General features: G+C 39.8%; 28 non-coding genes across 28 annotated transcripts; all 28 read left to right on the top strand.

Moving 5' to 3' along the window:
- The first annotated feature begins 485 nt into the window (after nt 1-485).
- trnae-cuc (transfer RNA glutamic acid (anticodon CUC)) lies at nt 486-557 on the top strand. Its single transcript has one exon. It is a non-coding gene; the product is annotated as a tRNA-Glu (tRNA).
- Nucleotides 558-1,093: 536 nt separating this feature from the next.
- On the top strand, nt 1,094-1,165 carry trnae-cuc (transfer RNA glutamic acid (anticodon CUC)). The gene has a single exon. It is a non-coding gene; the product is annotated as a tRNA-Glu (tRNA).
- A 536-nt stretch (nt 1,166-1,701) lies between these two features.
- Nucleotides 1,702-1,773, top strand: trnae-cuc (transfer RNA glutamic acid (anticodon CUC)). The gene has a single exon. It is a non-coding gene; the product is annotated as a tRNA-Glu (tRNA).
- A 337-nt stretch (nt 1,774-2,110) lies between these two features.
- On the top strand, nt 2,111-2,182 carry trnae-cuc (transfer RNA glutamic acid (anticodon CUC)). Its single transcript has one exon. It is a non-coding gene; the product is annotated as a tRNA-Glu (tRNA).
- A 536-nt stretch (nt 2,183-2,718) lies between these two features.
- Nucleotides 2,719-2,790, top strand: trnae-cuc (transfer RNA glutamic acid (anticodon CUC)). The gene has a single exon. It is a non-coding gene; the product is annotated as a tRNA-Glu (tRNA).
- Nucleotides 2,791-3,127: 337 nt separating this feature from the next.
- Nucleotides 3,128-3,199, top strand: trnae-cuc (transfer RNA glutamic acid (anticodon CUC)). Its single transcript has one exon. It is a non-coding gene; the product is annotated as a tRNA-Glu (tRNA).
- Nucleotides 3,200-3,734: 535 nt separating this feature from the next.
- trnae-cuc (transfer RNA glutamic acid (anticodon CUC)) lies at nt 3,735-3,806 on the top strand. The gene has a single exon. It is a non-coding gene; the product is annotated as a tRNA-Glu (tRNA).
- Nucleotides 3,807-4,342: 536 nt separating this feature from the next.
- Nucleotides 4,343-4,414, top strand: trnae-cuc (transfer RNA glutamic acid (anticodon CUC)). The gene has a single exon. It is a non-coding gene; the product is annotated as a tRNA-Glu (tRNA).
- Nucleotides 4,415-4,751: 337 nt separating this feature from the next.
- On the top strand, nt 4,752-4,823 carry trnae-cuc (transfer RNA glutamic acid (anticodon CUC)). Its single transcript has one exon. It is a non-coding gene; the product is annotated as a tRNA-Glu (tRNA).
- Nucleotides 4,824-5,767: 944 nt separating this feature from the next.
- trnae-cuc (transfer RNA glutamic acid (anticodon CUC)) lies at nt 5,768-5,839 on the top strand. The gene has a single exon. It is a non-coding gene; the product is annotated as a tRNA-Glu (tRNA).
- Nucleotides 5,840-6,784: 945 nt separating this feature from the next.
- trnae-cuc (transfer RNA glutamic acid (anticodon CUC)) lies at nt 6,785-6,856 on the top strand. The gene has a single exon. It is a non-coding gene; the product is annotated as a tRNA-Glu (tRNA).
- A 1,144-nt stretch (nt 6,857-8,000) lies between these two features.
- trnae-cuc (transfer RNA glutamic acid (anticodon CUC)) lies at nt 8,001-8,072 on the top strand. The gene has a single exon. It is a non-coding gene; the product is annotated as a tRNA-Glu (tRNA).
- A 536-nt stretch (nt 8,073-8,608) lies between these two features.
- Nucleotides 8,609-8,680, top strand: trnae-cuc (transfer RNA glutamic acid (anticodon CUC)). The gene has a single exon. It is a non-coding gene; the product is annotated as a tRNA-Glu (tRNA).
- A 536-nt stretch (nt 8,681-9,216) lies between these two features.
- trnae-cuc (transfer RNA glutamic acid (anticodon CUC)) lies at nt 9,217-9,288 on the top strand. The gene has a single exon. It is a non-coding gene; the product is annotated as a tRNA-Glu (tRNA).
- A 536-nt stretch (nt 9,289-9,824) lies between these two features.
- trnae-cuc (transfer RNA glutamic acid (anticodon CUC)) lies at nt 9,825-9,896 on the top strand. The gene has a single exon. It is a non-coding gene; the product is annotated as a tRNA-Glu (tRNA).
- Nucleotides 9,897-11,040: 1,144 nt separating this feature from the next.
- trnae-cuc (transfer RNA glutamic acid (anticodon CUC)) lies at nt 11,041-11,112 on the top strand. The gene has a single exon. It is a non-coding gene; the product is annotated as a tRNA-Glu (tRNA).
- A 1,752-nt stretch (nt 11,113-12,864) lies between these two features.
- Nucleotides 12,865-12,936, top strand: trnae-cuc (transfer RNA glutamic acid (anticodon CUC)). The gene has a single exon. It is a non-coding gene; the product is annotated as a tRNA-Glu (tRNA).
- Nucleotides 12,937-14,080: 1,144 nt separating this feature from the next.
- On the top strand, nt 14,081-14,152 carry trnae-cuc (transfer RNA glutamic acid (anticodon CUC)). The gene has a single exon. It is a non-coding gene; the product is annotated as a tRNA-Glu (tRNA).
- Nucleotides 14,153-14,688: 536 nt separating this feature from the next.
- On the top strand, nt 14,689-14,760 carry trnae-cuc (transfer RNA glutamic acid (anticodon CUC)). Its single transcript has one exon. It is a non-coding gene; the product is annotated as a tRNA-Glu (tRNA).
- Nucleotides 14,761-15,904: 1,144 nt separating this feature from the next.
- On the top strand, nt 15,905-15,976 carry trnae-cuc (transfer RNA glutamic acid (anticodon CUC)). The gene has a single exon. It is a non-coding gene; the product is annotated as a tRNA-Glu (tRNA).
- Nucleotides 15,977-16,512: 536 nt separating this feature from the next.
- trnae-cuc (transfer RNA glutamic acid (anticodon CUC)) lies at nt 16,513-16,584 on the top strand. The gene has a single exon. It is a non-coding gene; the product is annotated as a tRNA-Glu (tRNA).
- Nucleotides 16,585-17,120: 536 nt separating this feature from the next.
- On the top strand, nt 17,121-17,192 carry trnae-cuc (transfer RNA glutamic acid (anticodon CUC)). Its single transcript has one exon. It is a non-coding gene; the product is annotated as a tRNA-Glu (tRNA).
- A 536-nt stretch (nt 17,193-17,728) lies between these two features.
- Nucleotides 17,729-17,800, top strand: trnae-cuc (transfer RNA glutamic acid (anticodon CUC)). The gene has a single exon. It is a non-coding gene; the product is annotated as a tRNA-Glu (tRNA).
- Nucleotides 17,801-18,336: 536 nt separating this feature from the next.
- On the top strand, nt 18,337-18,408 carry trnae-cuc (transfer RNA glutamic acid (anticodon CUC)). Its single transcript has one exon. It is a non-coding gene; the product is annotated as a tRNA-Glu (tRNA).
- A 536-nt stretch (nt 18,409-18,944) lies between these two features.
- Nucleotides 18,945-19,016, top strand: trnae-cuc (transfer RNA glutamic acid (anticodon CUC)). Its single transcript has one exon. It is a non-coding gene; the product is annotated as a tRNA-Glu (tRNA).
- A 536-nt stretch (nt 19,017-19,552) lies between these two features.
- On the top strand, nt 19,553-19,624 carry trnae-cuc (transfer RNA glutamic acid (anticodon CUC)). The gene has a single exon. It is a non-coding gene; the product is annotated as a tRNA-Glu (tRNA).
- Nucleotides 19,625-20,160: 536 nt separating this feature from the next.
- Nucleotides 20,161-20,232, top strand: trnae-cuc (transfer RNA glutamic acid (anticodon CUC)). The gene has a single exon. It is a non-coding gene; the product is annotated as a tRNA-Glu (tRNA).
- A 1,144-nt stretch (nt 20,233-21,376) lies between these two features.
- On the top strand, nt 21,377-21,448 carry trnaa-cgc (transfer RNA alanine (anticodon CGC)). The gene has a single exon. It is a non-coding gene; the product is annotated as a tRNA-Ala (tRNA).
- Nucleotides 21,449-21,806: the final 358 nt, after the last annotated feature.

Raw genomic sequence — 21,806 nt, 5'->3', positions numbered from 1 at the left:
AGGTCTACATTTTATTTCTGAGGTCTTGGCTGATTTCTTTTGAAAATCCCATGATCTCAAGCAAAGAGGCACTGAGTTTGAAGGCAGGCCATGAAATACATCTACAGGTACACCTCCAATTGACTCAAATTATGTCAATTAGCCTATCAGAAGATTCTAAAGCCAGGACATCATTTTTGGTCATTGTCCAAGTTGTTTAAAGGCACAGCCAACCTAGTGTTTGTAAACTTCTGACCCACTGGATTTGTGATACACTGAATTATAAGTGAAATAATCTGTCTGTAAACAAATTTTGGAAAAATTACTTGTGTCATGCACAAAGTAGATGTCCTAACCGACTTGCCAAAACTATAGTTTGTTAACAAGAAATGTGTGGAATGGTTGACAAACAAGTTTTAATGACTCCAACCTAAGTGTATGTAAACTTCAGACTTCAACTGTATGTACCATTTCAAATTGTGAAACAATTTGAATTGCAGTATTCTTCCCTGGTTGTCTAGTGGTTAGGATTCGGCGCTCTCACCGCCGCGGCCCGGGTTCGATTCCCGGTCAGGGAATATCAGTACCACTTCAAGTTACAAAACGATTTGCCCTGCAGTGTCCTTCTGAGGTCTACATTTTATTTCTGAGGTCTTGGCTGATTTCTTTTGAAAATCCCATGATCTCAAGCAAAGAGGCACTGAGTTTGAAGGCAGGCCATGAAATACATCTACAGGTACACCTCCAATTGACTCAAATTATGTCAATTAGCCTATCAGAAGATTCTAAAGCCAGGACATCATTTTTGGTCATTGTCCAAGTTGTTTAAAGGCACAGCCAACCTAGTGTTTGTAAACTTCTGACCCACTGGATTTGTGATACACTGAATTATAAGTGAAATAATCTGTCTGTAAACAAATTTTGGAAAAATTACTTGTGTCATGCACAAAGTAGATGTCCTAACCGACTTGCCAAAACTATAGTTTGTTAACAAGAAATGTGTGGAATGGTTGACAAACAAGTTTTAATGACTCCAACCTAAGTGTATGTAAACTTCAGACTTCAACTGTATGTACCATTTCAAATTGTGAAACAATTTGAATTGCAGTATCCTTCCCTGGTTGTCTAGTGGTTAGGATTCGGCGCTCTCACCGCCGCGGCCCGGGTTCGATTCCCGGTCAGGGAATTTCATTACCACTTCAAATTACAAAACGATTTGGCCTGCAGTGTCCTTCTGAGGTCTACATTTTATTTCTGAGGTCTTGGCTGATTTCTTTTGAAAATCCCATGATCTCAAGCAAAGAGGCACTGAGTTTGAAGGCAGGCCATGAAATACATCTACAGGTACACCTCCAATTGACTCAAATTATGTCAATTAGCCTATCAGAAGATTCTAAAGCCAGGACATCATTTTTGGTCATTGTCCAAGTTGTTTAAAGGCACAGCCAACCTAGTGTTTGTAAACTTCTGACCCACTGGATTTGTGATACACTGAATTATAAGTGAAATAATCTGTCTGTAAACAAATTTTGGAAAAATTACTTGTGTCATGCACAAAGTAGATGTCCTAACCGACTTGCCAAAACTATAGTTTGTTAACAAGAAATGTGTGGAATGGTTGACAAGCGAGTTTTAATGACTCCAACCTAAGTGTATGTAAACTTCAGACTTCAACTGTATGTACCATTTCAAATTGTGAAACAATTTGAATTGCAGTATCCTTCCCTGGTTGTCTAGTGGTTAGGATTCGGCGCTCTCACCGCCGCGGCCCGGGTTCGATTCCCGGTCAGGGAATATCAGTATCACTTCAAATTACAAAATGATTTGCCCTGCAGTGTCCTTCTGAGGTCTACATTTTATATCTGAGGTCTTGGCTGATTTCTTTTGAAAATCCCATGATCTCAAGCAAAGAGGCACTGAGTTTGAAGGCAGGCCATGAAATACATCTACAGGTACACCTCCAATTGACTCAAATTATGTCAATTAGCCTATCAGAAGATTCTAAAGCCAGGACATAATTTTTGGTCATTGTCCAAGTTGTTTAAAGGCACAGCCAAACTAGTGTTTGTAAACTTCTGACCCACTGTATGTACCATTTCAAATTGTGGACCAATTTGCACTGCAGTATCCTTCCCTGGTGGTCTAGTGGTTAGGATTCGGCGCTCTCACCGCCGCGGCCCGGGTTCGATTCCCGGTCAGGGAATATCAGTACCACTTCAAATTACAAAATGATTTGCCCTGCAGTGTCCTTCTGAGGTTGACATGTTATATCTGAGGTCTTGGCTGATTTCTTTTGAAAATCCCATGATCTCAAGCAAAGAGGCACTGAGTTTGAAGGCAGGCCATGAAATAGATCAACAGGTACACCTCCAATTCACTCAAATTATGTCAATTAGCCTATCAGAAGATTCTAAAGCCAGGACATCATTTTTGGTCATTGTCCAAGTTGTTTAAAGGCACAGCCAACCTAGTGTTTGTAAACTTCTGACCCACTGGATTTGTGATACACTGAATTATAAGTGAAATAATCTGTCTGTAAACAAATTTTGGAAAAATTACTTGTGTCATGCACAAAGTAGATGTCCTAACCGACTTGCCAAAACTATAGTTTGTTAACAAGAAATGTGTGGAATGGTTGACAAACAAGTTTTAATGACTCCAACCTAAGTGTATGTAAACTTCAGACTTCAACTGTATGTACCATTTCAAATTGTGAAACAATTTGAATTGCAGTATTCTTCCCTGGTTGTCTAGTGGTTAGGATTCGGCGCTCTCACCGCCGCGGCCCGGGTTCGATTCCCGGTCAGGGAATATCAGTACCACTTCAAGTTACAAAACGATTTGCCCTGCAGTGTCCTTCTGAGGTCTACATTTTATTTCTGAGGTCTTGGCTGATTTCTTTTGAAAATCCCATGATCTCAAGCAAAGAGGCACTGAGTTTGAAGGCAGGCCATGAAATACATCTACAGGTACACCTCCAATTGACTCAAATTATGTCAATTAGCCTATCAGAAGATTCTAAAGCCAGGACATCATTTTTGGTCATTGTCCAAGTTGTTTAAAGGCACAGCCAAACTAGTGTTTGTAAACTTCTGACCCACTGTATGTACCATTTCAAATTGTGGACCAATTTGCACTGCAGTATCCTTCCCTGGTGGTCTAGTGGTTAGGATTCGGCGCTCTCATTGCCGCGGCCCGGGTTCGATTCCCGGTCAGGGAATATCAGTACCACTTCAAATTACAAAACGATTTGCCCTGCAGTGTCCTTCTGAGGTTGACATTTTATATCTGAGGTCTTAGCTGATTTCTTTTGAAAATCCCATGATCTCAAGCAAAGAGGCACTGAGTTTGAAGGCAGGCCATGAAATAGATCTACAGGTACACCTCCAATTGACTCAAATTATTTCAATTAGCCTATCAGAAGATTCTAAAGCCAGGACATCATTTTTGGTCATTGTCCAAGTTGTTTAAAGGCACAGCCAACCTAGTGTTTGTAAACTTCTGACCCACTGGATTTGTGATACACTGAATTATAAGTGAAATAATCTGTCTGTAAACAAATTTTGGAAAAATTACTTGTGTCATGCACAAAGTAGATGTCCTAACCGACTTGCCAAAACTATAGTTTGTTAACAAGAAATGTGTGGAATGGTTGACAAACGAGTTTTAATGACTCCAACCTAAGTGTATGTAAACTTCAGACTTCAACTGTATGTACCATTTCAAATTGTGAAAAATTTGAATTGCATTATCCTTCCCTGGTTGTCTAGTGGTTAGGATTCGGCGCTCTCACCGCCGCGGCCCGGGTTCGATTCCCGGTCAGGGAATATCAGTACCACTTCAAATTACAAAATGATTTGCCCTGCAGTGTCCTTCTGAGGTTGACATGTTATATCTGAGGTCTTGGCTGATTTCTTTTGAAAATCCCATGATCTCAAGCAAAGAGGCACTGAGTTTGAAGGCAGGCCATGAAATAGATCAACAGGTACACCTCCAATTCACTCAAATTATGTCAATTAGCCTATCAGAAGATTCTAAAGCCAGGACATCATTTTTGGTCATTGTCCAAGTTGTTTAAAGGCACAGCCAACCTAGTGTTTGTAAACTTCTGACCCACTGGATTTGTGATACACTGAATTATAAGTGAAATAATCTGTCTGTAAACAAATTTTGGAAAAATTACTTGTGTCATGCACAAAGTAGATGTCCTAACCGACTTGCCAAAACTATAGTTTGTTAACAAGAAATGTGTGGAATGGTTGACAAACAAGTTTTAATGACTCCAACCTAAGTGTATGTAAACTTCAGACTTCAACTGTATGTACCATTTCAAATTGTGAAACAATTTGAATTGCAGTATTCTTCCCTGGTTGTCTAGTGGTTAGGATTCGGCGCTCTCACCGCCGCGGCCCGGGTTCGATTCCCGGTCAGGGAATATCAGTACCACTTCAAGTTACAAAACGATTTGCCCTGCAGTGTCCTTCTGAGGTCTACATTTTATTTCTGAGGTCTTGGCTGATTTCTTTTGAAAATCCCATGATCTCAAGCAAAGAGGCACTGAGTTTGAAGGCAGGCCATGAAATACATCTACAGGTACACCTCCAATTGACTCAAATTATGTCAATTAGCCTATCAGAAGATTCTAAAGCCAGGACATCATTTTTGGTCATTGTCCAAGTTGTTTAAAGGCACAGCCAAACTAGTGTTTGTAAACTTCTGACCCACTGTATGTACCATTTCAAATTGTGGACCAATTTGCACTGCAGTATCCTTCCCTGGTGGTCTAGTGGTTAGGATTCGGCGCTCTCATTGCCGCGGCCCGGGTTCGATTCCCGGTCAGGGAATATCAGTACCACTTCAAATTACAAAACGATTTGCCCTGCAGTGTCCTTCTGAGGTTGACATTTTATATCTGAGGTCTTAGCTGATTTCTTTTGAAAATCCCATGATCTCAAGCAAAGAGGCACTGAGTTTGAAGGCAGGCCATGAAATAGATCTACAGGTACACCTCCAATTGACTCAAATTATTTCAATTAGCCTATCAGAAGATTCTAAAGCCAGGACATCATTTTTGGTCATTGTCCAAGTTGTTTAAAGGCACAGCCAACCTAGTGTTTGTAAACTTCTGACCCACTGGATTTGTGATACACTGAATTATAAGTGAAATAATCTGTCTGTAAACAAATTTTGGAAAAATTACTTGTGTCATGCACAAAGTAGATGTCCTAACCGACTTGCCAAAACTATAGTTTGTTAACAAGAAATGTGTGGAATGGTTGACAAACGAGTTTTAATGACTCCAACCTAAGTGTATGTAAACTTCAGACTTCAACTGTATGTACCATTTCAAATTGTGAAAAATTTGAATTGCATTATCCTTCCCTGGTTGTCTAGTGGTTAGGATTCGGCGCTCTCACCGCCGCGGCCCGGGTTCGATTCCAGGTCAGGGAATATCAGTATCACTTCAAATTACAAAACGATCTGCCCTGCAGTGTCCTTCTGAGGTCTACATTTTATATCTGAGGTCTTGGCTGATTTCTTTTGAAAATCCCATGATCTCAAGCAAAGAGGCACTGAGTTTGAAGGCAGGCCATGAAATACATCTACAGGTACACCTCCAATTGACTCAAATTATGTCAATTAGCCTATCAGAAGATTCTAAAGCCAGGACATCATTTTTGGTCATTGTCCAAGTTGTTTAAAGGCACAGCCAAACTAGTGTTTGTAAACTTCTGACCCACTGTATGTACCATTTCAAATTGTGGACCAATTTGCACTGCAGTATCCTTCCCTGGTGGTCTAGTGGTTAGGATTCGGCGCTCTCACCGCCGCGGCCCGGGTTCGATTCCCGGTCAGGGAATATCAGTACCACTTCAAATTACAAAACGATTTGCCCTGCAGTGTCCTTCTGAGGTTGACATTTTATATCTGAGGTCTTGGCTGATTTCTTTTGAAAATCCCATGATCTCAAGCAAAGAGGCACTGAGTTTGAAGGCAGGCCATGAAATAGATCTACAGGTACACCTCCAATTGACTCAAATTATGTCAATTAGCCTATCAGAAGATTCTAAAGCCAGGACATCATTTTTGGTCATTGTCCAAGTTGTTTAAAGGCACAGCCAACCTAGTGTTTGTTAACTTCTGACCCACTGGATTTGTGATACACTGAATTATAAGTGAAATAATCTGTCTGTAAACAAATTTTGGAAAAATTACTTGTGTCATGCACAAAGTAGATGTCCTAACCGACTTGCCAAAACTATAGTTTGTTAACAAGAAATGTGTGGAATGGTTGACAAACGAGTTTTAATGACTCCAACCTAAGTGTATGTAAACTTCAGACTTCAACTGTATGTACCATTTCAAATTATGAAACAATTAGAATTTCAGTATCCTTCCCTGGTTGTCTAGTGGTTAGGATTCGGCGCTCTCACCGCCTCGGCCCGGGTTTGATTCCCGGTCAGGGAATATCAGTACCACTTCAAGTTACAAAACGATTTGCCCTGCAGTGTCCTTCTGAGGTCTACATTTTATTTCTGAGGTCTTGGCTGATTTCTTTTGAAAATCCCATGATCTCAAGCAAAGAGGCACTGAGTTTGAAGGCAGGCCATGAAATACATCTACAGGTACACCTCCAATTGACTCAAATTATGTCAATTAGCCTATCAGAAGATTCTAAAGCCAGGACATCATTTTTGGTCATTGTCCAAGTTGTTTAAAGGCACAGCCAAACTAGTGTTTGTAAACTTCTGACCCACTGTATGTACCATTTCAAATTGTGGACCAATTTGCACTGCAGTATCCTTCCCTGGTGGTCTAGTGGTTAGGATTCGGCGCTCTCACCGCCGCGGCCCGGGTTCGATTCCCGGTCAGGGAATATCAGTAGCACTTCAAATTACAAAACGATTTGCCCTGCAGTGTCCTTCTGAGGTTGACATTTTATATCTGAGGTCTTGGCTGATTTCTTTTGAAAATCCCATGATCTCAAGCAAAGAGGCACTGAGTTTGAAGGCAGGCCATGAAATAGATCTACAGGTACACCTCCAATTGACTCAAATTATGTCAATTAGCCTATCAGAAGATTCTAAAGCCAGGACATCATTTTTGGTCATTGTCCAAGTTGTTTAAAGGCACAGCCAACCTAGTGTTTGTAAACTTCTGACCCACTGGATTTGTGATACACTGAATTATAAGTGAAATAATCTGTCTGTAAACAAATTTTGGAAAAATTACTTGTGTCATGCACAAAGTAGATGTCCTAACCGACTTGCCAAAACTATAGTTTGTTAACAAGAAATGTGTGGAATGGTTGACAAACGAGTTTTAATGACTCCAACCTAAGTGTATGTAAACTTCAGACTTCAACTGTATGTACCATTTCAAATTGTGAAACAATTTGAATTGCAGTATCCTTCCCTGGTTGTCTAGTGGTTAGGATTCGGCGCTCTCACCGCCGCGGCCAGGGTTCGATTCCCGGTCAGGGAATTTCAGTACCACTTCAAATTACAAAACGATTTGCACTGCAGTGTCCTTCTGAGGTCAACAATTTTTTTCTGAGGTCTTGGCTGATTTCTTTTGAAAATCCCATGATCTCAAGCAAAGAGGCACTGAGTTTGAAGGCAGGCCATGAAATACATCTACAGGTACACCTCCAATTGACTCAAATTATGTCAATTAGCCTATCAGAAGATTCTAAAGCCAGGACATCATTTTTGGTCATTGTCCAAGTTGTTTAAAGGCACAGCCAACCTAGTGTTTGTAAACTTCTGACCCACTGGATTTGTGATACACTGAATTATAAGTGAAATAATCTGTCTGTAAACAAATTTTGGAAAAATTACTTGTGTCATGCACAAAGTAGATGTCCTAACCGACTTGCCAAAACTATAGTTTGTTAACAAGAAATGTGTGGAATGGTTGACAAACGAGTTTTAATGACTCCAACCTAAGTGTATGTAAACTTCAGACTTCAACTGTATGTACCATTTCAAATTGTGAAACAATTTGAATTGCAGTATCCTTCCCTGGTTGTCTAGTGGTTAGGATTCGGCGCTCTCACCGCCGCGGCCCGGGTTCGATTCCCGGTCAGGGAATTTCAGTACCACTTCAAATTACAAAACGATTTACCCTGCAGTGTTCTTCTGAGGTCTACATTTTATTTCTGAGGTCTTGGCTGATTTCTTTTGAAAATCCCATGATCTCAAGCAAAGAGGCACTGAGTTTGAAGGCAGGCCATGAAATACATCTACAGGTACACCTCCAATTGACTCAAATTATGTCAATTAGCCTATCAGAAGATTCTAAAGCCAGGACATCATTTTTGGTCATTGTCCAAGTTGTTTAAAGGCACAGCCAACCTAGTGTTTGTAAACTTCTGACCCACTGGATTTGTGATACACTGAATTATAAGTGAAATAATCTGTCTGTAAACAAATTTTGGAAAAATTACTTGTGTCATGCACAAAGTAGATGTCCTAACCGACTTGCCAAAACTATAGTTTGTTAACAAGAAATGTGTGGAATGGTTGACAAACGAGTTTTAATGACTCCAACCTAAGTGTATGTAAACTTCAGACTTCAACTGTATGTACCATTTCAAATTATGAAACAATTTGAATTTCAGTATCCTTCCCTGGTTGTCTAGTGGTTAGGATTCGGCGCTCTCACCGCCGCGGCCCGGGTTCGATTCCCGGTCAGGGAATATCAGTACCACTTCAAGTTACAAAATGATTTGCCCTGCAGTGTCCTTCTGAGGTCTACATTTTATTTCTGAGGTCTTGGCTGATTTCTTTTGAAAATCCCATGATCTCAAGCAAAGAGGCACTGAGTTTGAAGGCAGGCCATGAAATACATCTACAGGTACACCTCCAATTGACTCAAATTATGTCAATTAGCCTATCAGAAGATTCTAAAGCCAGGACATCATTTTTGGTCATTGTCCAAGTTGTTTAAAGGCACAGCCAACCTAGTGTTTGTAAACTTCTGACCCACTGGATTTGTGATACACTGAATTATAAGTGAAATAATCTGTCTGTAAACAAATTTTGGAAAAATTACTTGTGTCATGCACAAAGTAGATGTCCTAACCGACTTGCCAAAACTATAGTTTGTTAACAAGAAATGTGTGGAATGGTTGACAAACGAGTTTTAATGACTCCAACCTAAGTGTATGTAAACTTCAGACTTCAACTGTATGTACCATTTCAAATTGTGAAACAATTTGAATTGCAGTATCCTTCCCTGGTTGTCTAGTGGTTAGGATTCGGCGCTCTCACCGCCGCGGCCCGGGTTCGATTCCCGGTCAGGGAATTTCAGTACCACTTCAAATTACAAAACGATTTACCCTGCAGTGTTCTTCTGAGGTCTACATTTTATTTCTGAGGTCTTGGCTGATTTCTTTTGAAAATCCCATGATCTCAAGCAAAGAGGCACTGAGTTTGAAGGCAGGCCATGAAATACATCTACAGGTACACCTCCAATTGACTCAAATTATGTCAATTAGCCTATCAGAAGATTCTAAAGCCAGGACATAATTTTTGGTCATTGTCCAAGTTGTTTAAAGGCACAGCCAACCTAGTGTTTGTAAACTTCTGACTCACTGGATTTGTGATACACTGAATTATAAGTGAAATAATCTGTCTGTAAACAAATTTTGGAAAAATTACTTGTGTCATGCACAAAGTAGATGTCCTAACCGACTTGCCAAAACTATAGTTTGTTAACAAGAAATGTGTGGAATGGTTGACAAACGAGTTTTAATGACTCCAACCTAAGTGTATGTAAACTTCAGACTTCAACTGTATGTACAATTTCAAATTGTGAAACAATTTGAATTGCAGTATCCTTCCCTGGTTGTCTAGTGGTTAGGATTCGGCGCTCTCACCGCCGCGGCCCGGGTTCGATTCCCGGTCAGGGAATATCAGTATCACTTCAAATTACAAAACGATTTGCCCTGCAGTGTCCTTCTGAGTTCTACATTTTATATCTGAGGTCTTGGCTGATTTCTTTTGAAAATCCCATGATCTCAAGCAAAGAGGCACTGAGTTTGAAGGCAGGCCATGAAATAGATCTACAGGTACACCTCCAATTGACTCAAATTATGTCAATTAGCCTATCAGAAGATTCTAAAGCCAGGACATCATTTTTGGTCATTGTCCAAGTTCTTTAAAGGCACAGCCAACCTAGTGTTTGTAAACTTCTGACCCACTGGATTTGTGATACACTGAATTATAAGTGAAATAATCTGTCTGTAAACAAATTTTGGAAAAATTACTTGTGTCATGCACAAAGTAGATGTCCTAACCGACTTGCCAAAACTATAGTTTGTTAACAAGAAATGTGTGGAATGGTTGACAAACGAGTTTTAATGACTCCAACCTAAGTGTATGTAAACTTCAGACTTCAACTGTATGTACCATTTCAAATTGTGAAACAATTTGAATTGCAGTATCCTTCCCTGGTTGTCTAGTGGTTAGGATTCGGTGCTCTCACCGCCGCGGCCCGGGTTCGATTCCCGGTCAGGGAATTTCAGTACCACTTCAAATTACAAAACGATTTTCCCTGCAGTGCTCTTCTGAAGTCTACATTTTATTTCTGAGGTCTTGGCTGATTTCTTTTGAAAATCCCATGATCTCAAGCAAAGAGGCACTGAGTTTGAAGGCAGGCCATGAAATACATCTACAGGTACACCTCCAATTGACTCAAATTATGTCAATTAGCCTATCAGAAGATTCTAAAGCCAGGACATCATTTTTGGTCATTGTCCAAGTTGTTTAAAGGCACAGCCAACCTAGTGTTTGTAAACTTCTGACCCACTGGATTTGTGATACACTGAATTATAAGTGAAATAATCTGTCTGTAAACAAATTTTGGAAAAATTACTTGTGTCATGCACAAAGTAGATGTCCTAACCGACTTGCCAAAACTATAGTTTGTTAACAAGAAATGTGTGGAATGGTTGACAAACGAGTTTTAATGACTCCAACCTAAGTGTATGTAAACTTCAGACTTCAACTGTATGTACCATTTCAAATTGTGAAACAATTTGAATTGCAGTATCCTTCCCTGGTTGTCTAGTGGTTAGGATTCGGCGCTCTCACCGCCGCGGCCCGGGTTCGATTCCCGGTCAGGGAATTTCAGTACCACTTCAAATTACAAAACGATTTACCCTGCAGTGTTCTTCTGAGGTCTACATTTTATTTCTGAGGTCTTGGCTGATTTCTTTTGAAAATCCCATGATCTCAAGCAAAGAGGCACTGAGTTTGAAGGCAGGCCATGAAATACATCTACAGGTACACCTCCAATTGACTCAAATTATGTCAATTAGCCTATCAGAAGATTCTAAAGCCAGGACATCATTTTTGGTCATTGTCCAAGTTGTTTAAAGGCACAGCCAACCTAGTGTTTGTAAACTTCTGACTCACTGGATTTGTGATACACTGAATTATAAGTGAAATAATCTGTCTGTAAACAAATTTTGGAAAAATTACTTGTGTCATGCACAAAGTAGATGTCCTAACCGACTTGCCAAAACTATAGTTTGTTAACAAGAAATGTGTGGAATGGTTGACAAACGAGTTTTAATGACTCCAACCTAAGTGTATGTAAACTTCAGACTTCAACTGTATGTACCATTTCAAATTGTGAAACAATTTGAATTGCAGTATCCTTCCCTGGTTGTCTAGTGGTTAGGATTCGGTGCTCTCACCGCCGCGGCCCGGGTTCGATTCCCGGTCAGGGAATTTCAGTACCACTTCAAATTACAAAACGATTTTCCCTGCAGTGCTCTTCTGAAGTCTACATTTTATTTCTGAGGTCTTGGCTGATTTCTTTTGAAAATCCCATGATCTCAAGCAAAGAGGCACTGAGTTTGAAGGCAGGCCATGAAATACATCTACAGGTACACCTCCAATTGACTCAAATTATGTCAATTAGCCTATCAGAAGATTCTAAAGCCAGGACATCATTTTTGGTCATTGTCCAAGTTGTTTAAAGGCACAGCCAACCTAGTGTTTGTAAACTTCTGACTCACTGGATTTGTGATACACTGAATTATAAGTGAAATAATCTGTCTGTAAACAAATTTTGGAAAAATTACTTGTGTCATGCACAAAGTAGATGTCCTAACCGACTTGCCAAAACTATAGTTTGTTAACAAGAAATGTGTGGAATGGTTGACAAACGAGTTTTAATGACTCCAACCTAAGTGTATGTAAACTTCAGACTTCAACTGTATGTACCATTTCAAATTGTGAAACAATTTGAATTGCAGTATCCTTCCCTGGTTGTCTAGTGGTTAGGATTCGGTGCTCTCACCGCCGCGGCCCGGGTTCGATTCCCGGTCAGGGAATTTCAGTACCACTTCAAATTACAAAACGATTTTCCCTGCAGTGCTCTTCTGAAGTCTACATTTTATTTCTGAGGTCTTGGCTGATTTCTTTTGAAAATCCCATGATCTCAAGCAAAGAGGCACTGAGTTTGAAGGCAGGCCATGAAATACATCTACAGGTACACCTCCAATTGACTCAAATTATGTCAATTAGCCTATCAGAAGATTCTAAAGCCAGGACATCATTTTTGGTCATTGTCCAAGTTGTTTAAAGGCACAGCCAACCTAGTGTTTGTAAACTTCTGACCCACTGGATTTGTGATACACTGAATTATAAGTGAAATAATCTGTCTGTAAACAAATTTTGGAAAAATTACTTGTGTCATGCACAAAGTAGATGTCCTAACCGACTTGCCAAAACTATAGTTTGTTAACAAGAAATGTGTGGAATGGTTGACAAACGAGTTTTAATGACTCCAACCTAAGTGTATGTAAACTTCAGACTTCAACTGTATGTACCATTTCAAATTGTGAAACAATTTGAATTGCAGTATCCTTCCCTGGTTGTCTAGTGGTTAGGATTCGGCGCTCTCACCGCCGCGGCCCGGGTTCGATTCCCGGTCAGGGAATTTCAGTACCACTTCAAATTACAAAACGATTTACCCTGCAGTGTTCTTCTGAGGTCTACATTTTATTTCTGAGGTCTTGGCTGATTTCTTTTGAAAATCCCATGATCTCAAGCAAAGAGGCACTGAGTTTGAAGGCAGGCCATGAAATACATCTACAGGTACACCTCCAATTGACTCAAATTATGTCAATTAGCCTATCAGAAGATTCTAAAGCCAGGACATCATTTTTGGTCATTGTCCAAGTTGTTTAAAGGCACAGCCAACCTAGTGTTTGTAAACTTCTGACTCACTGGATTTGTGATACACTGAATTATAAGTGAAATAATCTGTCTGTAAACAAATTTTGGAAAAATTACTTGTGTCATGCACAAAGTAGATGTCCTAACCGACTTGCCAAAACTATAGTTTGTTAACAAGAAATGTGTGGAATGGTTGACAAACGAGTTTTAATGACTCCAACCTAAGTGTATGTAAACTTCAGACTTCAACTGTATGTACCATTTCAAATTGTGAAACAATTTGAATTGCAGTATCCTTCCCTGGTTGTCTAGTGGTTAGGATTCGGTGCTCTCACCGCCGCGGCCCGGGTTCGATTCCCGGTCAGGGAATTTCAGTACCACTTCAAATTACAAAACGATTTTCCCTGCAGTGCTCTTCTGAAGTCTACATTTTATTTCTGAGGTCTTGTCTGATTTCTTTTGAAAATCCCATGATCTCAAGCAAAGAGGCACTGAGTTTGAAGGCAGGCCATGAAATACATCTACAGGTACACCTCCAATTGACTCAAATTATGTCAATTAGCCTATCAGAAGATTCTAAAGCCAGGACATCATTTTTGGTCATTGTCCAAGTTGTTTAAAGGCACAGCCAACCTAGTGTTTGTAAACTTCTGACCCACTGGATTTGTGATACACTGAATTATAAGTGAAATAATCTGTCTGTAAACAAATTTTGGAAAAATTACTTGTGTCATGCACAAAGTAGATGTCCTAACCGACTTGCCAAAAGTATAGTTTGTTAACAAGAAATGTGTGGAATGGTTGACAAACGAGTTTTAATGACTCCAACCTAAGTGTATGTAAACTTCAGACTTCAACTGTATGTACCATTTCAAATTGTGAAACAATTTGAAATGCAGTATCCTTCCCTGGTTGTCTAGTGGTTAGGATTCGGCGCTCTCACCGCCGCGGCCCGGGTTCGATTCCCGGTCAGGGAATTTCAGTACCACTTCAAATTACAAAACGATTTACCCTGCAGTGTTCTTCTGAGGTCTACATTTTATTTCTGAGGTCTTGGCTGATTTCTTTTGAAAATCCCATGATCTCAAGCAAAGAGGCACTGAGTTTGAAGGCAGGCCATGAAATACATCTACAGGTACACCTCCAATTGACTCAAATTATGTCAATTAGCCTATCAGAAGATTCTAAAGCCAGGACATAATTTTTGGTCATTGTCCAAGTTGTTTAAAGGCACAGCCAACCTAGTGTTTGTAAACTTCTGACTCACTGGATTTGTGATACACTGAATTATAAGTGAAATAATCTGTCTGTAAACAAATTTTGGAAAAATTACTTGTGTCATGCACAAAGTAGATGTCCTAACCGACTTGCCAAAACTATAGTTTGTTAACAAGAAATGTGTGGAATGGTTGACAAACGAGTTTTAATGACTCCAACCTAAGTGTATGTAAACTTCAGACTTCAACTGTATGTACAATTTCAAATTGTGAAACAATTTGAATTGCAGTATCCTTCCCTGGTTGTCTAGTGGTTAGGATTCGGCGCTCTCACCGCCGCGGCCCGGGTTCGATTCCCGGTCAGGGAATATCAGTATCACTTCAAATTACAAAACGATTTGCCCTGCAGTGTCCTTCTGAGTTCTACATTTTATATCTGAGGTCTTGGCTGATTTCTTTTGAAAATCCCATGATCTCAAGCAAAGAGGCACTGAGTTTGAAGGCAGGCCATGAAATACATCTACAGGTACACCTCCAATTGACTCAAATTATGTCAATTAGCCTATCAGAAGATTCTAAAGCCAGGACATCATTTTTGGTCATTGTCCAAGTTGTTTAAAGGCACAGCCAACCTAGTGTTTGTAAACTTCTGACCCACTGGATTTGTGATACACTGAATTATAAGTGAAATAATCTGTCTGTAAACAAATTTTGGAAAAATTACTTGTGTCATGCACAAAGTAGATGTCCTAACCGACTTGCCAAAACTATAGTTTGTTAACAAGAAATGTGTGGAATGGTTGACAAACGAGTTTTAATGACTCCAACCTAAGTGTATGTAAACTTCAGACTTCAACTGTATGTACCATTTCAAATTGTGAAACAATTTGAATTGCAGTATCCTTCCCTGGTTGTCTAGTGGTTAGGATTCGGTGCTCTCACCGCCGCGGCCCGGGTTCGATTCCCGGTCAGGGAATTTCAGTACCACTTCAAATTACAAAACGATTTTCCCTGCAGTGCTCTTCTGAAGTCTACATTTTATTTCTGAGGTCTTGGCTGATTTCTTTTGAAAATCCCATGATCTCAAGCAAAGAGGCACTGAGTTTGAAGGCAGGCCATGAAATACATCTACAGGTACACCTCCAATTGACTCAAATTATGTCAATTAGCCTATCAGAAGATTCTAAAGCCAGGACATCATTTTTGGTCATTGTCCAAGTTGTTTAAAGGCACAGCCAACCTAGTGTTTGTAAACTTCTGACCCACTGGATTTGTGATACACTGAATTATAAGTGAAATAATCTGTCTGTAAACAAATTTTGGAAAAATTACTTGTGTCATGCACAAAGTAGATGTCCTAACCGACTTGCCAAAACTATAGTTTGTTAACAAGAAATGTGTGGAATGGTTGACAAACGAGTTTTAATGACTCCAACCTAAGTGTATGTAAACTTCAGACTTCAACTGTATGTACCATTTCAAATTGTGAAACAATTTGTATTGCAGTATCCTTCCCTGGTTGTCTAGTGGTTAGGATTCGGCGCTCTCACCGCCGCGGCCCGGGTTCGATTCCCGGTCAGGGAATTTCAGTACCACTTCAAATTACAAAACGATTTACCCTGCAGTGTTCTTCTGAGGTCTACATTTTATTTCTGAGGTCTTGGCTGATTTCTTTTGAAAATCCCATGATCTCAAGCAAAGAGGCACTGAGTTTGAAGGCAGGCCATGAAATACATCTACAGGTACACCTCCAATTGACTCAAATTATGTCAATTAGCCTGTCAGAAGATTCTAAAGCCAGGACATCATTTTTGGTCATTGTCCAAGTTGTTTAAAGGCACAGCCAACCTAGTGTTTGTAAACTTCTGACTCACTGGATTTGTGATACACTGAATTATAAGTGAAATAATCTGTCTGTAAACAAATTTTGGAAAAATTACTTGTGTCATGCACAAAGTAGATGTCCTAACCGACTTGCCAAAACTATAGTTTGTTAACAAGAAATGTGTGGAATGGTTGACAAACGAGTTTTAATGACTCCAACCTAAGTGTATGTAAACTTCAGACTTCAACTGTATGTACCATTTCAAATTGTGAAACAATTTGAATTGCAGTATCCTTCCCTGGTTGTCTAGTGGTTAGGATTCGGCGCTCTCACCGCCGCGGCCCGGGTTCGATTCCCGGTCAGGGAATTTCAGTACCACTTCAAATTACAAAACGATTTGCCCTGCAGTGTTCTTCTGAAGTCTACATTTTATTTCTGAGGTCTTGGCTGATTTCTTTTGAAAATCCCATGATCTCAAGCAAAGAGGCACTGAGTTTGAAGGCAGGCCATGAAATACATCTACAGGTACACCTCCAATTGACTCAAATTATGTCAATTAGCCTATCAGAAGATTCTAAAGCCAGGACATCATTTTTGGTCATTGTCCAAGTTGTTTAAAGGCACAGCCAACCTAGTGTTTGTAAACTTCTGACCCACTGGATTTGTGATACACTGAATTATAAGTGAAATAATCTGTCTGTAAACAAATTTTGGAAAAATTACTTGTGTCATGCACAAAGTAGATGTCCTAACCGACTTGCCAAAACTATAGTTTGTTAACAAGAAATGTGTGGAATGGCTGACAAACGAGTTTTAATGACTCCAACCTAAGTGTATGTAAACTTCAGACTTCAACTGTATGTACCATTTCAAATTGTGAAACAATTTGAATTGCAGTATCCTTCCCTGGTTGTCTAGTGGTTAGGATTCGGCGCTCTCACCGCCGCGGCCCGGGTTCGATTCCCGGTCAGGGAATATCAGTATCACTTCAAATTACAGAACGATTTGCCCTGCAGTGTCCTTCTGAGGTCTACATTTTATATCTGAGGTCTTGGCTGATTTCTTTTGAAAATCCCATGATCTCAAGCAAAGAGGCACTGAGTTTGAAGGCAGGCCATGAAATACATCTACAGGTACACCTCCAATTGACTCAAATTATGTCAATTAGCCTATCAGAAGATTCTAAAGCCAGGACATCATTTTTGGTCATTGTCCAAGTTGTTTAAAGGCACAGCCAACCTAGTGTTTGTAAACTTCTGACCCACTGGATTTGTGATACACTGAATTATAAGTGAAATAATCTGTCTGTAAACAAATTTTGGAAAAATTACTTGTGTCATGCACAAAGTAGATGTCCTAACCGACTTGCCAAAACTATAGTTTGTTAACAAGAAATGTGTGGAATGGTTGACAAACGAGTTTTAATGACTCCAACCTAAGTGTATGTAAACTTCAGACTTCAACTGTATGTACCATTTCAAATTGTGAAACAATTTGAATTGCAGTATCCTTCCCTGGTTGTCTAGTGGTTAGGATTCGGCGCTCTCACCGCCGCGGCCCGGGTTCGATTCCCGGTCAGGGAATTTCAGTACCACTTCAAATTACAAAACGATTTGCCCTGCAGTGTTCTTCTGAAGTCTACATTTTATTTCTGAGGTCTTGGCTGATTTCTTTTGAAAATCCCATGATCTCAAGCAAAGAGGCACTGAGTTTGAAGGCAGGCCATGAAATACATCTACAGGTACACCTCCAATTGACTCAAATTATGTCAATTAGCCTATCAGAAGATTCTAAAGCCAGGACATCATTTTTGGTCATTGTCCAAGTTGTTTAAAGGCACAGCCAACCTAGTGTTTGTAAACTTCTGACCCACTGGATTTGTGATACACTGAATTATAAGTGAAATAATCTGTCTGTAAACAAATTTTGGAAAAATTACTTGTGTCATGCACAAAGTAGATGTCCTAACCGACTTGCCAAAACTATAGTTTGTTAACAAGAAATGTGTGGAATGGCTGACAAACGAGTTTTAATGACTCCAACCTAAGTGTATGTAAACTTCAGACTTCAACTGTATGTACCATTTCAAATTGTGAAACAATTTGAATTGCAGTATCCTTCCCTGGTTGTCTAGTGGTTAGGATTCGGCGCTCTCACCGCCGCGGCCCGGGTTCGATTCCCGGTCAGGGAATATCAGTATCACTTCAAATTACAGAACGATTTGCCCTGCAGTGTCCTTCTGAGGTCTACATTTTATATCTGAGGTCTTGGCTGATTTCTTTTGAAAATCCCATGATCTCAAGCAAAGAGGCACTGAGTTTGAAGGCAGGCCATGAAATACATCTACAGGTACACCTCCAATTGACTCAAATTATGTCAATTAGCCTATCAGAAGATTCTAAAGCCAGGACATCATTTTTGGTCATTGTCCAAGTTGTTTAAAGGCACAGCCAACCTAGTGTTTGTAAACTTCTGACCCACTGGATTTGTGATACACTGAATTATAAGTGAAATAATCTGTCTGTAAACAAATTTTGGAAAAATTACTTGTGTCATGCACAAAGTAGATGTCCTAACCGACTTGCCAAAACTATAGTTTGTTAACAAGAAATGTGTGGAATGGTTGACAAACGAGTTTTAATGACTCCAACCTAAGTGTATGTAAACTTCAGACTTCAACTGTATGTACCATTTCAAATTGTGAAACAATTTGAATTGCAGTATCCTTCCCTGGTTGTCTAGTGGTTAGGATTCGGCGCTCTCACCGCCGCGGCCCGGGTTCGATTCCCGGTCAGGGAATTTCAGTACCACTTCAAATTACAAAACGATTTGCCCTGCAGTGTCCTTCTGAGGTCAACATTTTATTTCTGAGGTCTTCGCTGATTTCTTTTGAAAATCCCATGATCTCAAGCAAAGAGGCACTGAGTTTGAAGGCAGGCCATGAAATACATCTACAGGTACACCTCCAATTGACTCAAATTATGTCAATTAGCCTATCAGAAGATTCTAAAGCCAGGACATCATTTTTGGTCATTGTCCAAGTTGTTTAAAGGCACAGCCAACCTAGTGTTTGTAAACTTCTGACCCACTGGATTTGTGATACACTGAATTATAAGTGAAATAATCTGTCTGTAAACAAATTTTGGAAAAATTACTTGTGTCATTCACAAAGTAGAAGTCCTAACCGACTTGCCAAAACTATAGTTTGTTAACAAGAAATGTGTGGAATGGTTGACAAATGATTTTTAATGACTCCAACCTAAGTGTATGTAAACTTCAGACTTCAACTGTATGTACCATTTCAAATTATGAAACAATTTGAATTGCAGTATCCTTCCCTGGTTGTCTAGTGGTTAGGATTCGGCGCTCTCACCGCCGCGGCCCGGGTTCGATTCCCGGTCAGGGAATTTCAGTACCACTTCAAATTACAAAACGATTTGCCCTGCAGTGTTCTTCTGAGGTCTACATTTTATTTCTGAGGTCTTGGCTGATTTCTTTTGAAAATCCCATGATCTCAAGCAAAGAGGCACTGAGTTTGAAGGCAGGCCATGAAATACATCTACAGGTACACCTCCAATTGACTCAAATTATGTCAATTAGCCTATCAGAAGATTCTAAAGCCAGGACATCATTTTTGGTCATTGTCCAAGTTGTTTAAAGGCACAGCCAACCTAGTGTTTGTAAACTTCTGACTCACTGGATTTGTGATACACTGAATTATAAGTGAAATAATCTGTCTGTAAACAAATTTTGGAAAAATTACTTGTGTCATGCACAAAGTAGATGTCCTAACCGACTTGCCAAAACTATAGTTTGTTAACAAGAAATGTGTGGAATGGTTGACAAACGAGTTTTAATGACTCCAACCTAAGTGTATGTAAACTTCAGACTTCAACTGTATGTACCATTTCAAATTGTGAAACAATTTGAATTGCAGTATCCTTCCCTGGTTGTCTAGTGGTTAGGATTCGGCGCTCTCACCGCCGCGGCCCGGGTTCGATTCCCGGTCAGGGAATTTCAGTACCACTTCAAATTACAAAACGATTTGCCCTGCAGTGTTCTTCTGAGGTCTACATTTTATTTCTGAGGTCTTGGCTGATTTCTTTTGAAAATCCCATGATCTCAAGCAAAGAGGCACTGAGTTTGAAGGCAGGCCATGAAATACATCTACAGGTACACCTCCAATTGACTCAAATTATGTCAATTAGCCTATCAGAAGATTCTAAAGCCAGGACATCATTTTTGGTCATTGTCCAAGTTGTTTAAAGGCACAGCCAACCTAGTGTTTGTAAACTTCTGACTCACTGGATTTGTGATACACTGAATTATAAGTGAAATAATCTGTCTGTAAACAAATTTTGGAAAAATTACTTGTGTCATGCACAAAGTAGATGTCCTAACCGACTTGCCAAAACTATAGTTTGTTAACAAGAAATGTGTGGAATGGTTGACAAACGAGTTTTAATGACTCCAACCTAAGTGTATGTAAACTTCAGACTTCAACTGTATGTACCATTTCAAATTGTGAAACAATTTGAATTGCAGTATCCTTCCCTGGTTGTCTAGTGGTTAGGATTCGGCGCTCTCACCGCCGCGGCCCGGGTTCGATTCCAGGTCAGGGAATATCAGTATCACTTCAAATTACAAAACGATTTGCCCTGCAGTGTCCTTCTGAGTTCTACATTTTATATCTGAGGTCTTGGCTGATTTCTTTTGAAAATCCCATGATCTCAAGCAAAGAGGCACTGAGTTTGAAGGCAGGCCATGAAATACATCTACAGGTACACCTCCAATTGACTCAAATTATGTCAATTAGCCTATCAGAAGATTCTAAAGCCAGGACATCATTTTTGGTCATTGTCCAAGTTGTTTAAAGGCACAGCCAACCTAGTGTTTGTAAACTTCTGACCCACTGGATTTGTGATACACTGAATTATAAGTGAAATAATCTGTCTGTAAACAAATTTTGGAAAAATTACTTGTGTCATGCACAAAGTAGATGTCCTAACCGACTTGCCAAAACTATAGTTTGTTAACAAGAAATGTGTGGAATGGTTGACAAACGAGTTTTAATGACTCCAACCTAAGTGTATGTAAACTTCAGACTTCAACTGTATGTACCATTTCAAATTGTGAAACAATTTGAATTGCAGTATCCTTCCCTGGTTGTCTAGTGGTTAGGATTCGGCGCTCGCACCGCCGCGGCCCGGGTTCGATTCCCGGTCAGGGAATTTCAGTACCACTTCAAATTACAAAACGATTTGCCCTGCAGTGTTCTTCTGAGGTCTACATTTTATTTCTGAGGTCTTGGCTGATTTCTTTTGAAAATCCCATGATCTCAAGCAAAGAGGCACTGAGTTTGAAGGCAGGCCATGAAATACATCTACAGGTACACCTCCAATTGACTCAAATTATGTCAATTAGCCTATCAGAAGATTCTAAAGCCAGGACATCATTTTTGGTCATTGTCCAAGTTGTTTAAAGGCACAGCCAACCTAGTGTTTGTAAACTTCTGACTCACTGGATTTGTGATACACTGAATTATAAGTGAAATAATCTGTCTGTAAACAAATTTTGGAAAAATTACTT

This window comes from Salvelinus fontinalis, chromosome 42 (genome assembly GCF_029448725.1).
Source record: "Salvelinus fontinalis isolate EN_2023a chromosome 42, ASM2944872v1, whole genome shotgun sequence".
Lineage (NCBI taxonomy): Eukaryota > Metazoa > Chordata > Actinopteri > Salmoniformes > Salmonidae > Salvelinus > Salvelinus fontinalis.
This window is presented reverse-complemented; position numbering and strand designations above follow the sequence as displayed.